Raw genomic sequence first — 15,923 nt, forward strand, 5'->3', positions numbered from 1 at the left:
GAGAGTTAGAGGGGAAGAAGTCAAAACCAAAACTACGGACAACTTTTAAGTTTTACTGAGCAAAGGAACAAAGAAACTAGAAGACAGCTAGAGGAGGCTATACTGTAGAGTTTAAAATTAAATAATAAATTTATTTTGCAATATTTAATAGATAAAATTAGAAAATGTTTTGGGATCTGTTTGTTTTCAGATAAAAAATATTGGAGTATGCTTATTTGCTACAGAGAATTTTTCCGGTATGAGGGTAAATTTAATAACGGCAAGGAGAAGGGACATAAATATAAGAACAAAGATCTATAAGACTAGTCTTAATGAAGTTAATAATATGCTCTAGGTAAAAGAATTGGTAGGCGGAGAAACTGGGATACTAATCCAGGTCTGTTTTGACTCAAAGGTGCATCTCTTTCCACCACACCACTGACTATAATATATGTTTAGCCGAACATATAATGTGTGTTTCCCCGAAAATAAGGCCTAGCCGGACAACCAGCTCTAATGTGTCTTTTGGAGCAAAAATTAATATAAGACCCGGTCTTATTTTACTATAATATAAAACCGGGTCTTATATAATATAATATAATATAATATAATATAATACAATATAATATAGGACCAGGTCTTATATTAATTTTTGCTCCAAAAGACACATTAGAGCTGATTGTCTCGCTAGGTCTTATTTTCAGGGAAACACGGTAATACAGTAGTATGTATTTGCAAAAAAAAACCCCAACTCCAGTCTCTGCAGTGACTTATAACAGAGATAGCCGGAATAGTTAGAGAACTTGTGAGAGACAACACAAACACACACTCCCATGTAAGCAAGTCCTGTTCCTCATACAGACTTTTATTATTGCCTTTTCTTCACTCAAATATCACTTATTGCACATCTGACTGTGGTCCTACTAGCTGTAGGACCCTCCATTGTTGCCCTTTTACATTCAGAGTGGGTTTGAGGAGAGCATAGGGCACTAACCGGTGCAGTGTAAGGGAGAACACTGTAAGAGTAAACTTTTCAATGACTACAACAGGGCAGTAAAGAGACTTTTAAATGCCAGTTGTGGATTTATATTCAGCAAAAGTGAAAATGGAAATTAAGGAACATAGTCATTTTGTTTCCTTCCTCTTTACGTGGCTATCTTAGGAAGCAAGTGACCAAGGTTGTGCTAGGAAATGGCCCCCTGTCATCTTTCCCAAGCCCACTCTTGCTCTACCCCCTGGGGGCACAACTTCACTCCTCCAGCCCCATTTTTCTCTCACCTGGTTTCCCAGTATCTGTTCTAGTTTCCTTCTTCCTTCGGGACAACATAGATGCCATCCCTCCCAGGAAGTACTCCCTGATCTTTTCTTCTTTGAACCTTTATACCACTAAGTATTAGCTCTTCATCATATTTTGTCTTGAAACTATTCTGTCATTCAAATATCAAATGAGAGTAAGAGTACTTTTCAGTAGGAAATTCAATACAATCGTTGGCCATTGTTACTTTGAGAAGTTGCTTAATACTGGAAAGATTCAAATGGATTTGAGTTGAAATTGTGGCTCTGTTGCACCTCTGCCAAGCTGAGTAATCTTAGGGAAGTCACTTTCTGAGCCTCACTTCCCCCATCTAGAAAACGGGAATAATACGACTTACCACCCACCACCTGGGTATGTAACCAAAATGTGTTGGACAGCTCGTTCTGCTGAAAAACCTACAATGGCTTCTCATGGTTTTTAAAATCAAAATCAAAACTCTTCAACCTGTTTGCAACATCCTCTCAACTTCTCCAGCCTCACTTCTCACCTAACTCACATTTCATACTCCAGTAACAATACTTTGGTCCCTTCACACCCTGCACTCTTATTCCACCTCGCTCAGGCATCACTGTCCTCCTGGAAGCTTTCCCGGTTTGTCACCTTCACCTCATCCACAGGTTAGGTTCTCTCGTGATACCCTGACCACAGGTTATTCATTGCAGTTTCCCCACTGTTTATAATGATTTATTTACAGGACTATCTCCTCCATAAAACTAGGTTTCCTTAGGGGAAATGACTGGATTTTATTCATCTTTGTATTTCCAGCACAGTGCCTGGTACATATAGGAATTTACTTCTACTTCACCTTTCTGATGCTCCATGTCTTCATATATGAAATGGGAAGAATATTACCTATTGGAAAGGTTGGGATTCAGGTTAAGTAGTCAAAGCTGTCTACAGGGTGTCTGGCACACAACCAGCCTTCAATACATTTACATTATATTCTCAGCATCTCTTGATTTTGCTTTCCTATTCTGTCCTTCAGGACCAGGCTCTTACACTGGCCCTGTGTCCTGCAGTAAGCCCTCTCCCCCATGCATGTCCCTGAGCAGTGACCCTCCAAAGCTGCAGACGTGTCTTGGGCTCCCACCCCTGCTGGCTCCCTCTGGACTATGAGGATGATTCAGCTAAGGCTTCAATGCAGTACTGCAAACATTTCGTGAGCACTTTTGTGCAAGACAATGCCCCAGAAATAGTGGAAGTGATACCACACGTACAAGGCATTGCTAGGAGGTAGGGAAGAGGTAGGAGACAATTTGACAAATGAAGGCAGTGCAATTCAAAGAAGAAGAAAACGGTTATATATCTCTGGGAGAAGGCGAGAAAGTGTTGGAGGAAGTGGCATTTGAACTGGACCTCAAAGGATGACTTTAAGCTGAGGGGCTGTTTCCAGAGTTGTGTGTTTTCCACAAAACACAACACTAAAATCTCCTGTGCCTCAGAGGAAAACTAAATTTAGGAAATACTGCCTACTACATACCCCTCTAGGAGATCCATAATCCCAGCAGCAAGGCTCTGAGAAGTCTTGAAGTAAGGAATCCTGTTTAACTTTGTTTAATCCAGTACCTCAAATTTGCTTGACTGCTAGTTCTCTATTTCTTTACCCCTGGAGGACTATAGCATCTTGAGGAACATACTTTAAGAAACAACAGGTTAAATGTTACCCTTGCAAAGTTATATATTTGCAACAGGAAGCCCTCAAAGATAATATCTCAACATCAGATTTTTAAATAATGTAATCAGCAATTTAAAAAATTCTCCTGGCATTTTGTCCAAAGGGAAAAAGCAATGAAAGATCATGCAGAACTAAGCACCAAAAATAAGACCTAGCCAGACCATCGTCTCTAATGTGTCTTTTGGAGCAAAAATTAATATCAGACCCGATCTTATTTTACTTATTTTATTATAGTAAAATAAGACCGGGTCTTATATAGTATAATATAATAAAATACAATATAATATAATATATATAATATATATAATAAATATAACATAATATAATATAATATAATATAATATAATATAATATAATATAATATAATATAATATAATATAATAGTAAAATAAGACCGGGTCTGATATTAATTTTTGCTCCAAAAGACGCATGAGAGCTGATGGTCCGGCTAGGTCTTATTTTTGGGGAAACACGGTAGCTGTTGAAACAGAACAAATTCTCTCCTTCTCTAGTGTGAAGCAGAGTGTAGACCATAAGCCTTTCTATCAAGGGAGGGAAACAACGCATCTTTGACTGAGTCCATTCCTTCTTTGGTAGGATGTTTACACTCCAACAGCCACCCTCCCTCCCTCTCCAACCTGCTGACTGGGTAAAAAACACCAGACTTGAAAGCAAAGGGAACAACGTTGCATAACAACCAGCCAGCGGACAAGGCATGTTTTGCTCCTTAGCATTTACTAAACAGTGGTGCCAGTAAAAGGCGAGAAGGAAAGGGGCATTGTACGCTTGTCTGTCCCCACTCTGGAAGCACAGTGCTAGATGTTTCAGTCTGTGAGTTAACAAACGTGTACTGGGAGGGAGGCATCGTGCTCATGATTCAGAGAAAAACAAGACATAGTCCTACTCACAAGTCCTGCCTCACAGGGAAACTAGACAGGTAAACAAACTGCAATGCAGCATGCAAAGTGCAAGCAAACAATTCTATAATAAGAGGTGGGTACAAAATGCCAGCAAGGCACAAACGCGGACTCCTTAAAACTCTGCCCAGGCCCAAGGGCAGAAGAAAGACATGATAAAATAGGAGATTCCCCTTAGTTCTCAGAGGACTGGAAAAGCGTTCTGAAGGCAAATAACATATATAAAGAAATAAAATAGGGTTTTAGGGTTGAGTAGAACAGGGGAGGATAAAGCAAGACTGAAAAAAAAAAAGCGAGAGAGAGAGAGAGAGAGAGAGAGAGAGAGAGAGAGAGAGAGAGAGAGAGAGCAGTGGATCTTCCTGGGACGGTGGCACATTGAACAGCTGTATCTACTTTCACTTACTCCTGAAATCCCACAGAAAGTCCACAGAGGCCTTTTTCTCTTAATAACAAAACCATACAAATGCAGGGGAAGAGGAGACTGACTTAGTCGACTCAAGAAATTTGAATCCTAAGCCAGATGCAGGGAAAGCTGAGAATTCAGCCAATTTAAACCACAGAATCCTTACCCAGGACTGGCAGAACTGTGTCCCTAGAACAGGGAGGGGTACAAGATGCTACAGTGAAGAAGACACAAGGGAAACCTGCTCAAAAGGATTTGGGGGATCCCTAGATCCCCTCCCCACTGGCAGAATTCTGGAGCCTTAGTGTCTGGAGAGCATAAAACAGAAATGTCTGGTATTAGTTTTAAACGAATCTGGGGTAGGAGTTGGAGGATACAGATGAAATAAAAAGGTCCATGAAGTAATCACTGGTGAACCTGGGTGATGGGAACAAGGGGGTTCACTGTACTATCCTTTCTACTTTTGTAAATCTCTGTATTTTTTTATAATAAAAAGTAAGTGTGTCTCTGGCCCAGAGGGACCCAGCATGTTTGAAAGGGAACATAACAGAGACAGGGCACTGTGTCTCCTGAAGGTGGAATAGCACACATCCCTATACCCGCTCTCCTCCTGACGACCAGAATGTTGCCAGGTAGACTGCACTCTGCAAAGAGGAGTGTAAGACTCCTCTCAGGTGAATGCAGTCTAGACAGAGCCTAAAGATGCTGCCCAGGGACCTCCCCCAAACAGCCCACCGCCATCACGCTACAATGAGGCTCAGAGTTAATGATCTCCACCCCATATTCAGTTTCCTTTTGGGTTTTTGACAACTTTATTAAGCTATAACCCACATAATCAATTCACCTTTTTTTTTCTTTTTAAAATTCTTTTATTGGGAAATATTGGGGAACAGTGTGTTTTTCTAGGATCTCAAGTCGTTTTTTCAGTCTAGTTGTGGGGGGCGCAACTTAGCTCCAAGTCAAGTTGTTTTCAATCTAGTTGTGGATCAATTCACCTTTTTAAAGTGTACAATTCAGTGGAGTTTAGTATGTGCACAGAGTTATATAACTATCACCACTGGGATGGTTTATAAAGATATAATATTAAACTTTATTAAGATATAATTCACATACTCAATTCTCTCTCGTAAAGTGTATAATTCAGTGGTGTTCCGTATATTCACAGAGTTATACAACCATCACCAAAATCAATTTTAGAACATTCTTATCACCCAGCAAAGAAAACCCTATACCCATTAGCAGTCACTCTGTATTTCTCTCACTCTCCAGCCTCAGGCAACAACTAATCTATTTTCTGTCCCTATAGATTTGTCTACGAGTATTTGGACATTTCACATAAATGAAATCATACACTATGTGGTCTTGCGTGAGTGGCTTCTTTCACTTACCATAATATCAAGGTCTTGACAGCTTTTTTTACCCACTCCTTTAATCGAGAACAACACAGCCAAGGATCACATTCAGAGTGACATCTTGGGAAAGCCTCTAATAAAGATACAGACCACAGTAAACACAAAAAAAGCAACTTGAAGGAAACAGATACTACACTGGGTTGGGGAGTAGTACCATTAATATTCTAACCAAAAATGAAATAACACTGCATCCATGCAGCGAAAATAGGATACTGTAAACTGGAAATACTCGGAGAACAAAAAAGAGCTCTTAGGAATTGACAACTTAATAGCAAAAACAATAAGAATGCAATAAAAGGATTAAAAGTCAAGGTTGAGGAAATCTAGAGTGTAAACTCAAAAGACAAAGATATTGAAAACAGGAGAAAGAAGTTAATATTCCAGAGGAGCAGTACAAGGGATCCAATATCTGCATAAGAGATATTCCCAGGAAAGGGATAACAGAAGAAGAAAAATCATAACAATATAATTTGATAAAACTTTGAAGAACTGAGGTTGAAGGGCTTGGCACACCAAGCACAGTGTGAAATTACTGCGGAATTTCAGAAACTGCAAAGAGACGATTCTACAAGCTATCAGAGAGGGGGCTATCAAACAACCAGGCTATATACAAAGAATCAGAAATCATAATGCTTCCCATTTCTCAATAGCATCAAGGAAAACAAGACAATGGAGCAACTCCTTTAAAATTCTGAAGGAAAATGATTTCCAACTTAGAATGTAATACCCAAACTATCAATCGAGTATGAGAATGGAACAAAGATATTTTCAGCTATATAGGATCTCAGATATTCACATTCCATGAACATTTTCTTAAGAAGCTCCTGGAGGATGTCTTTCGCCAAGTGATATCCAGGAATCAGAGGATCGAGTGGAGACAAGCAATGGAGGACCCCATGATGACTTCCACATGAAGAAGCCAACCAGACCAGAGAAGCATAACTCCAGGAACAGACATGTTGAAGATGCTCATCGCCAACAACCCCACTGCCCAAACCCTCTTTGGTGATGTTATTCTAGATATTTTAAACATAGGATTATAAAATTTTCTAACATACTCAAAATTGGAACCCCAATACCCATCACCCTGATTCAACAACTATAAATATTTTGGCCTGTTAACTACTTGATCTATCCTTTTCTTTTCTATTTTTTCTTTGTTTAAATATTTTAAAACAAATTCCACATCACATCGTTTCACCCCTATGCATTTCAGAACCCATCTCTATACATTACCCGTTTTCTAACATCACAGTATTACTATCACACCTAGAAAATAACAATAATCCCTTGATATCAGTCCATAATAAAATTCTTCCATCATCTCGAAAAATGCTTTTTTACAATTAGACTGTTATAAGCTAAAGTGTGCCACCCCATGCACAAAAAAAAACCCTAACCTGCAATACCTCAGAATGTGACCGCAATTGGAGCCAGGGCCTTTAAAGATGTAATTAACTTAAAATGAGGCCATTAGTGTGGGCTGTAATCCAACCCTACTGGTGTCCTTATAAGAAGAGGAGATTAGGACACAGAGAGAGAGAGAGACCAGGGCTGCATGTGCACCACCATGCGACCACCATGCACAGAGGTAGGAACATTATAGCCATTTGAAAGCCAAGGAGAGAGGCCTCAGAGGAAATCAACCTTGCCAGCAACCTTGATCTTGGACTTCTGCCTCCAGAACTATAAGAAAATAAATTTCTATTGTTTAAGCCACCCAGACTGTGATATTTTATTATGGCAGCTGCAGCAAACTAATACATAGATTATCCAAATCAAAACAAGGTTCATACATTACATTGGGTTATTATTCTTAAGCCACATTATTATTTTTTTCATGCCATTGACTTCTTGCAGAAACCAAATCCGTTGTCCAACAATGAATTTGTTTGCTTCCTTAGAGTATAATTTAACTTTCCCCCATATTTCCAATAAATCAAATAAATCAAAGTTAGCTCTAGAGGATTTAGGGGTTGACTTTTGGGTAAGAATATTCCGTAGGTGGTACTACATACTCTCTTTTTAACCTGACAAACAATGACAGGTAATCTTAGTCCAGACTCTTCGGATTCTGTTTGCCTTGACCTTACGCTGATGAAGGATCTGCTTGTCCCCGCTATCTATCTGGGTTAGCTGATGGCATTAACTTTATCCTACAGATGATTCTTGCTTTGACCTACTCCCTGAGAGCTGGAGATAGGCCATAGAGAGACTAGGAGTAGAAAATACAGAGTAGTCCACTCTCTGTGACCATATCCTACCAGATGTCCTGTGCCTGTCCCATCCTACAGCCCTGTCAGATGCCCCAGTAGTGGTGAGCCCTATATGTCCTAGGATTCTCTCACACCTTGCGCATTGATTTCCCATTAGGACTTTTTGTAACTTCCAGGGATGCTAAAGCCAGACTATGATCCCAAGTCGGTTTAGCTTATTTTCAGATCTAAGAGTGGCCATGTTACCCTTTTCTCACAGAGCTTGCTAGATTTATGCTTGCATCTTTGTTTTTTAAAAACTAAACAATATATAGTGTAGTAATATAAACATGGATAATTAAACCATAAAGAAAAATGAGGGAATGATGAACCCAAAAGTCAGGATATCATTGCCTCTGGGGAGGAAGTAAGTAGACATGATTTGGAGGAAGAGAATACAGAGGCAGCTTCTAAGGTACCAATAATATCCAATCTCACAAATTGGATGGTGGATGCACAATTTTGATTTTTATTATTCTTCTTTAAGCTGTAAATATATATATTTCAAATACTCTTTGGTATGCATGATGTGTTTCATATTAATTTATTTTTACATGCATAGTCCACTGTGGCTAGAATATGGGGTCTGAAGAGTAGAGTGAAAAGAGAAAAGACTGGAAATAGAGTTTACTCAAGGCAAATGGAAGCCTCAGTAATGCTCTCTGGGGAGTATCATCAGGAGATATTTATACCCAAGATCTACTAAAATGGCTTTCTCACAATCTATCCATCAAGAATGATATCAAAAATCCTTTTTGTTGCCTACTAAGTTACGCAGAGATGGAATATCTGACATTGTAAGCCTTTTATAGGAAACATAATAATATGGTTTTTGTGTATTTTTCCAAAGAGAGGAGATTCATCTTGCCCTACAGGACACATCTGCCTCAAATTCTTAAATGACTCAAAGCTAGGAGGGAGGCAGAACAAATGTTCTAGATGACAGAATTGGGATATATTTTGGTGAGCTGGAGTAATAGGTCAAATCTAACCCAATTTCTATCAATCCCTCCATTTACTGAGAACATATGATATGCCAAAAGCTTTACATAATTTAGACTCATTTAATCGTCACAACGTGGCTGGGAAGCTGAGACCTAGGGAGGTAACTTGCTCAAGGTCACAAAGCATGTCAATAGCAGAGTCATAATTTGAACTTAGATCTTCAGATTCAAGTTTTAATCTCAAGTAAGATTTCTTCAGGTACTAGAAACTAACATTTCAAAACTGAATCCTCGTTACTTGAATTCGGTCTGTCACCTTCAGAGAACTGCCACCCAACCCCGATGCCCTTGGGCATATAAGGGGATCAGCACCTCAGAAAATGATTAGATCAAACTGATTTCACTCATGAATGTGACATTCAGGGACCCCCTGACAGCTGCCAGGAAACCTGTCTGCCCTCAAGAACAAGTCTGTCATCAAGAGCAAGCTGTAAGAGGATTCTCTCTGCTCCCCATTCCCAGCTCAGCTCTGTCTGCCTCCCTATCTGTACTTAAGACTTCACAGAATTCAAGCTAGGTGGCTGTGGATGGAGGTCCTTTACACAGAGACTGCTGAGTGAGACCCCTTAGCCAGACTGTTTCCCATTTTCAATTTTCTCTCATCTTCAGGGCCACTGTGACTTGATGGGTGTGTGTAGCTGAGAGAACAGCACAACCAGCTCCAGCAGAGTCATAGCCAACGGAGCAATCCCGAAAGACAGCCAGAGAATTTTAATGAAAACCAGAAAACTCCTGGCTGCTAAGTCCAACTGCATTTCAGGCCTGCCAGCCCCTCCTCCTGCAGCTAAGAATCCCTGAGCCAGCTTCACCCCAAAGAGGAGGGAGGAGAATCCATTTTGCATGCAGTAGCCTTCCACAGCAGCCACTTTCCAGGGTCATTTAGGTGAGAGGCAAGGCACATGCTAATTGCAATAGGACCCAGGGACCCCAGAGGCACACGGGGTGTGGCAGCAGCAGATCTGAGCCAGCAGATTATGAAACAGTCATTTAAAAAAATAAGAGGGGGAAAAGCCGCTTTCCTTCTGCCAAAGCTGTCTGAACACAGCTGTATACAAGGCTAGTGAGGAATCTTAACAAGCTTAAAGAGGCCGTGTTTCAGATACGCTAGAACCAAAGGTGGAGGAAATGAATACTTTGAGCACTTACTACGAGTCAGGCGCTCTGATCTCATTCTACCTTCCCTATCAACTTCAATTATCAACTGCATGTAGCAGATAAGAACCCTGACTCAGAGACGTTAGCTAACTTGTCCAAGGCAAACAACTGGCAAGTGGGGAACCAAGACTCAAAGTTCAGTATGGGTGAGGCGCACCAGAATCCTGACCTGTCCGGCCTAATAAAATGAAGCATCACTTAACTGAATATCAGCTACGGGCCTGGAACTAAGCTAAGATTTTTGCATGCACCATATCATCTAATCCTCACAGCCACCAGATAAGAGAGGGATCATTATTACCCCCATTTTCGGTGAGGAAACTAAGACTAAGATGTTAAACAACTTGGCCAAGGATATGACATGGCAAGGATTTGAACCCAAGTCTATCTCGTCCTAGAGCCCCTATGTTAAAACACTCACCCTAACAGCCTATGGGGGAACCCCCCCTAGGCCATCATGCCAAGCAAGCAAGCTGAATACAGACTTCTGCCTCCCTTCCCAGCGGGTAATTCGTGTTTCAGAATTACCTTTCAATCCCTCCGAGCACTCCTCAGCGGGGGGGCCCAGAATCACTGGCTCTGGGAAGGCTGACAGCAACATGTCCTCCTTCCCATGGACCGTGAGCTGTGATGACACTGCCTGTGTGAAGGAGGAGTCTCCCACCGTGATCCCGAGATGCGTGTGTGTACAGCCGCTGACAGCTCCTTCCTGCAGGCCCCGCTCCGCAGGCCCACACACCTGACAGCGCACCCCACCCCCCTCCACAGAACAGCTCACAGGCCCGTTTGGTATTCTTAACAGGAGACCACATGCCTCCTCTTAGAGCAACTGTGATTTCCCAAGGGAGACAACTGTCTAGACAGAGCATCCCAATCCATCTTGACAAGAGATGGGCCACACGAAGTCACGTCTGATCATGTATTTTTTTTGGAGTGAATGTTCAGCAGCCCGGTAAAGGCTTGGCCCCGCTGGGTTATCACACTGAGCACCTCTCAGCGCAACGACGGATATCCAGGGTTGGCACTGTCTTCCCGGCCAGGCAAGCATTACCTCAGGGAAGTCACAGGTGTCTTACCCCCAGGCTAAGGGTCCTGCACACACAGACACTCTATATAAACAGTTCCGTTAATCAGAACTCTTCTACACATGTTCGGAATTAAGCACCAGGCTTTGAGATGGACCGAACACCTCATATGAGACAGGTACTACAGCAGGTACATATATATCCAATTATTAATTAACCTTCACAACATTCTGTGGGCTAGATAAGATTGCTATTGTACAGATGATGCAACTGAAGCCCGGAGAGGTAACGTAATCTGCCCAAAGTCACACAGAAAGTGGCAAAACTCAGACTCAAATCCATTTTTTATGATTCCGACACCTTTACATTCAGTCAATCATGAGGCCATTCATTACTCCTCAGACAGTTATTGAGCATCTTCTATGGGCAGCTGCTGTGCCACTTGCAGAGGAGACTACAGCTAACATGGTAGCCTACGTCCATGAGGAGAGAAGACAAGGGGATCTGAGAGATGGGTCCAGGGTGATGAGATCAGGACCTCAGATGAGCAATCAGGGAAGGCCTCTCAGAGGAAGTGGTATTTGAACTGACACCTGAACGATGAGAAGGAGCCCGTCATTTGCAAAGCCGGGAAAAGGAGAGCACAGGCAGAAGGAACAAGAAGCGCAAGGGCTGTCTGCAGGAAAAGGCTTGGAACGTTTGAAGAGCAGAAAGGCCATCAAGGACCAACACTAAGTAAGCAAAGAGGACGAAAGAACGTTTGGGATGAGGCAGGACTTTGTTGACCACAGAAGACTTCCGATTTTGTCATAAGGGCAATGGGAAATCAAAGAAGAGTTTTAATTAGGGGAGTGACATAATCTGATTCGTACTTTAAAGAGATAATTCCGGTTACCGTGTGGAAGAGGGGGTGCATGAGGGGAGGGCACAAGAGTTAGGCATCAGGGCAGACACAGAAGACTTCAGCTGATGTAAGGAAGACCTGCCTCCTGGTCAGAGCTGTGGAAAGTGGAATGAGCTGCCCCCGCTGCAGATGACTTCCTTGTCATTGCAAGAGTTAAAGAATAAACCAGATGACCCCTTGGCTAAGTGGTTAGAGACTTCAGTAATAGGGTGAGCAAATCCTTCCAAACCTAAAATCCTCCTCAACCCTAGAACTCTGTGGTTTTAAGATAAAATCTTTATTACTCTAACTTTCAGGACTGGAATTTCCACAACAGGGCACAACTTCCTTGGTAAATCTTACCTTTTAAAAGGCAAATGAGAAAATTCGCTTATTTCAGTCACTATCAAGTGACTCCTAGTTGCCTTCTAAGTGTCATGCAAGACGCTGGGAGGCTTTTGGAGTAGGTAAAAGGCACAAGCTATGGAATCAGATATCCCAGACCTGCAATTTATTAGCTCTGTGATATCTGGCAAGTTACATATGTAAATCCTTTGTGTCTAGGTTTCTTTCTTTGAAAAACGAGAAAAATAATGCCTAATTCAGGATAATTGCTTTGAGGACCAGACTCCAGTGTGTGACACCTTATAATAAGAATAATAATAAGTAACATGTATTGCGCCATTACTATATGCTAGCCTGGGCTACGTGATCTACGTGTATTTCTTTATCTAATCCTTACAAAAACCCAGAAAGGAGGCACTGTCACTATCTATATGTTAAAAATTAGGAAGCATTACTGGAGGTTAAGTATAACTTATCCAACAGTCCTATAGCCAGCCATTGCTCAAATTAGAAAAACACAAGTAAATAAACACACTTCAACAAAGGTTGAAAGAAAAAGACAAGGAAAATCAGATTTACATAATTTGAAAAAAGATGTAACCTACTGTTAAATTGAATAAACAATTCAATTCACTAACTAGACATTTAGTAATATTTATTGAAAATATAAATAAATAATCGAATGAATAAATGATTCCGACAAACATTTATTGAGTGCCTACCAGGCACAGCATAAACAAATTAAGGTTGCAGAGGATTTACATCAATTTAATTGAGATTTTGCCATTAAAACCCCAATCTTCAAACTGCAGATAAAGTGCCAACATAATGACCCACTGTCCATGTAAAAAGGTCCTAAAAAATGTCATTCTCATACAGAGAAAAAGAAGTCGGAATTACTGTTGTTCTTCCTGTGGGAAGTCAAACTGTGAGAGCGGTGCACGGAGCAGTTGACAGAAGACTAAGAGTGCACCACAAATGGAAGCCTAGGGACAAGACAGTCTCAAAGAAAAGATGAGAAGACTTCCAAAGGGAGTAGAAGCTAAGAGAGCAAAGGCCGATGTGATAACTAGGAGTTTGCTGATGAACTTCACTAGAATTGTAGGAAAGGACACCAAGTCTCAAAGGGCATTTGGGTGAATGGGGTAAAGGCGAAGAGCACACAGTGTTTTAAGACATTTGGCGATACAAAGGAGAGGGGGAGAACAGCAGCCTGATAAGGAGCAGAAGGATTGCTGCTAAGTGCAGAAGGTGAGGAGCAGGAGCCAAAGAGAAGAAGCTGAAGACAGAAGATAGACAGAGGAGATACAAGAAAAAACTAGGAGAACCAGACCCAAAGAAGTAAGTCCAGAGGGGCAGGATGGAATACATAGGGAAAGGCTACCCTTGGGAAAAGAGAAGTCACCTTCTGCACTGTGACAGCAGGAGACTGTGACGTACGGGCACAGCGAATGGTATCCCGACTCAAGCTTGATGAATACAGAGAGGGATGGTTACATAACACCATTTGAGCTTAAAATAATATTGATTTTCTTGGGCCACTCATAAACTGGTATTGAAAAGGACAACCATCATTTGGATATAAGTTCTATCCAGTTAACAATCAGGCTTATTGAGATGTGCTTATGTTCTGTTTCTTAATCTGGGAGCAGGTTTCCATTGGTGTGTTCAGTTTGAAAACTTCATCAAGCTATATGCTTATATGTACACTTCTCTTATGTATAGTACACTTCAATAAAAAATGTTTATAAACCAATCATTCACTTAGAATCACCATTCCTATACTTTGTTCAGTTTTTAAAAGAGTAACTCAACCTCAAGAAAACTATATATTCCTTCAGACAGGCAACATTCCTTACCATTCTTGTAGATCCTCCATAGTACTAAATTCAAGACTAGATACACAGTAGATATCCAATAAATATATGTTGATGTGATTTAAATAACTTTAGCACCAAATGTCCAGACTTAATACAAAACACTCTCCAGGAACTGGCACCTTTATGACTGTGAAATCTGTCAGACCCCACCTTAGCCAAATGATTGCACTGAGCATCACCAGTAATGGAATAAAGTAATATTATGTGCCTCTCCTTGTGAAATAATGGGAAGTATACAACATCCGCTGTTTAAAATTCTTGCCAAAAATGTCTCACCCACATATAATCATGGAGAAATAACTAGACAGATTCAGGTTGTGAGATATTATTAAGAAAACCAACCTGGACTCCTAAAAATATGAATGTCATAAAATACAAAAATAAAAGTGGGAAACATGGATTACAAGAGACTAAAAAAAGAGACTAAAGATACATAACAACTAAATTTAATGTGTAATCCTTGATTAGATATTGGATTAAAAACAAACCAACAATTACATTATTAAATATTATAAAAGTAACATTATTATAATATTCTTTGAACAATAGGGGTATGATAGATTGCTTGCAAAAATATTGCAATTGTTCAGGCCACTGTCTCCATGCTCCTGAGCAATATGACTTTACAGCTCCTCTCATCATAGGAGCTTGTGACAGGCTTTGGCCACTAGACTGCAACAGAAGTTATGCTGTGTGAGCTCCAAGCCTAGTCCTCAAAAGGCTTTGCACACTTTCATTCTCTCTTTGCACCTGCCTATATGCCATGGGAACAAGCCTGGCCTATTCTGCTGGAGGATGAGAGACCCACTGGAGCAGAGACAAGCCATCCAAACTAAGGGCAACTTAGAACAGCCAGCCCCTGGTGGATCCAGCAGCTGACTGCTGACATTGAGGGGGCCCAGTCAAGCTCAGCTGAGGCTCATGCACATTAGAAGAACCATCCAGTTAATCCAGAGAATCATGGTCGTTTTGGGTTTTGTTTTTTAAACCATGAAGTTCTGGCATGATTTGTTATGCAGCAAAAGGTAAGTGATTGAAGGCAAGAAGTAAACATACACTATATATTATGGAATCAATGTTAAACTTCTAGGGCATGATAATGCTATTGTAGTTATGTAGAAGAATGTCCTCATACTGAGGAGATAAATATTGACATATTTAGAGATAAAATATCATGATGTCTGCCCCCCCCCACAAAATATAAATCTGCATAAAGCAAATGTGGCAAAATGTTAAGAATTAGGAAATCTAAGAGTTTTTGAGTGTCCTTTGCACTAATCTATTCGTTTGAAAGTTTTCAAAACAAAAAGAATAAGTGCATACCTATCTCCAGAACATGGTGACACCGAATACTTATCTGGTAACACAGCAGCCACATGTAAAGAGCAGATCCTTCTTACCCTTTTTGCCATCCTACACTTCCTACCCATTTTTACCAAAAACAACTACTACTGCTGAAGGGGGACATGAAGCAGATATAAACTGCAGTAAACCAGGGGTAGACATGAGTTAAAAGAAAGATTCATAAAAAATAAGAAATGTTTAAAAGTTGGTATTAATAGTAAGTATTCACTGAGTTTTTCTCCCTGATAAAATCAGAAAGAAAAAAATTAGGGGTGGGTTGACTGAAAGTTGAAAAGGAAAAAGCTTTGGCAAGAAACAAGGGCAGGTCTTT

The 15,923-nt window shown here is 40.7% G+C and overlaps 1 protein-coding gene across 5 annotated transcripts in view; it reads right to left on the reverse strand.

Annotated features, from left to right (window-relative positions):
* The window catches only part of RAB30 (RAB30, member RAS oncogene family), a 72,704-nt gene that overhangs the window by 31,935 nt on the left and 24,846 nt on the right, over positions 1-15,923 (reverse strand). Inside the window, exon 1 of one of the 5 annotated variants that reach the window (XM_081064414.1) lies at positions 5,678-5,697. The exons of the other annotated variants lie outside the window; for them this stretch is intronic. The gene's annotated coding sequence lies outside the window, so the exon portion shown is untranslated. Of the gene's footprint in view, positions 1-5,677; positions 5,698-15,923 lie in introns of those variants that run through there. 5 annotated transcript variants of the gene reach the window in all.

This window comes from Rhinolophus hipposideros, assembly GCF_964194185.1.
Source record: "Rhinolophus hipposideros genome assembly, chromosome: 10".
In the NCBI taxonomy this organism is placed as follows: Eukaryota; Metazoa; Chordata; class Mammalia; order Chiroptera; family Rhinolophidae; genus Rhinolophus; species Rhinolophus hipposideros.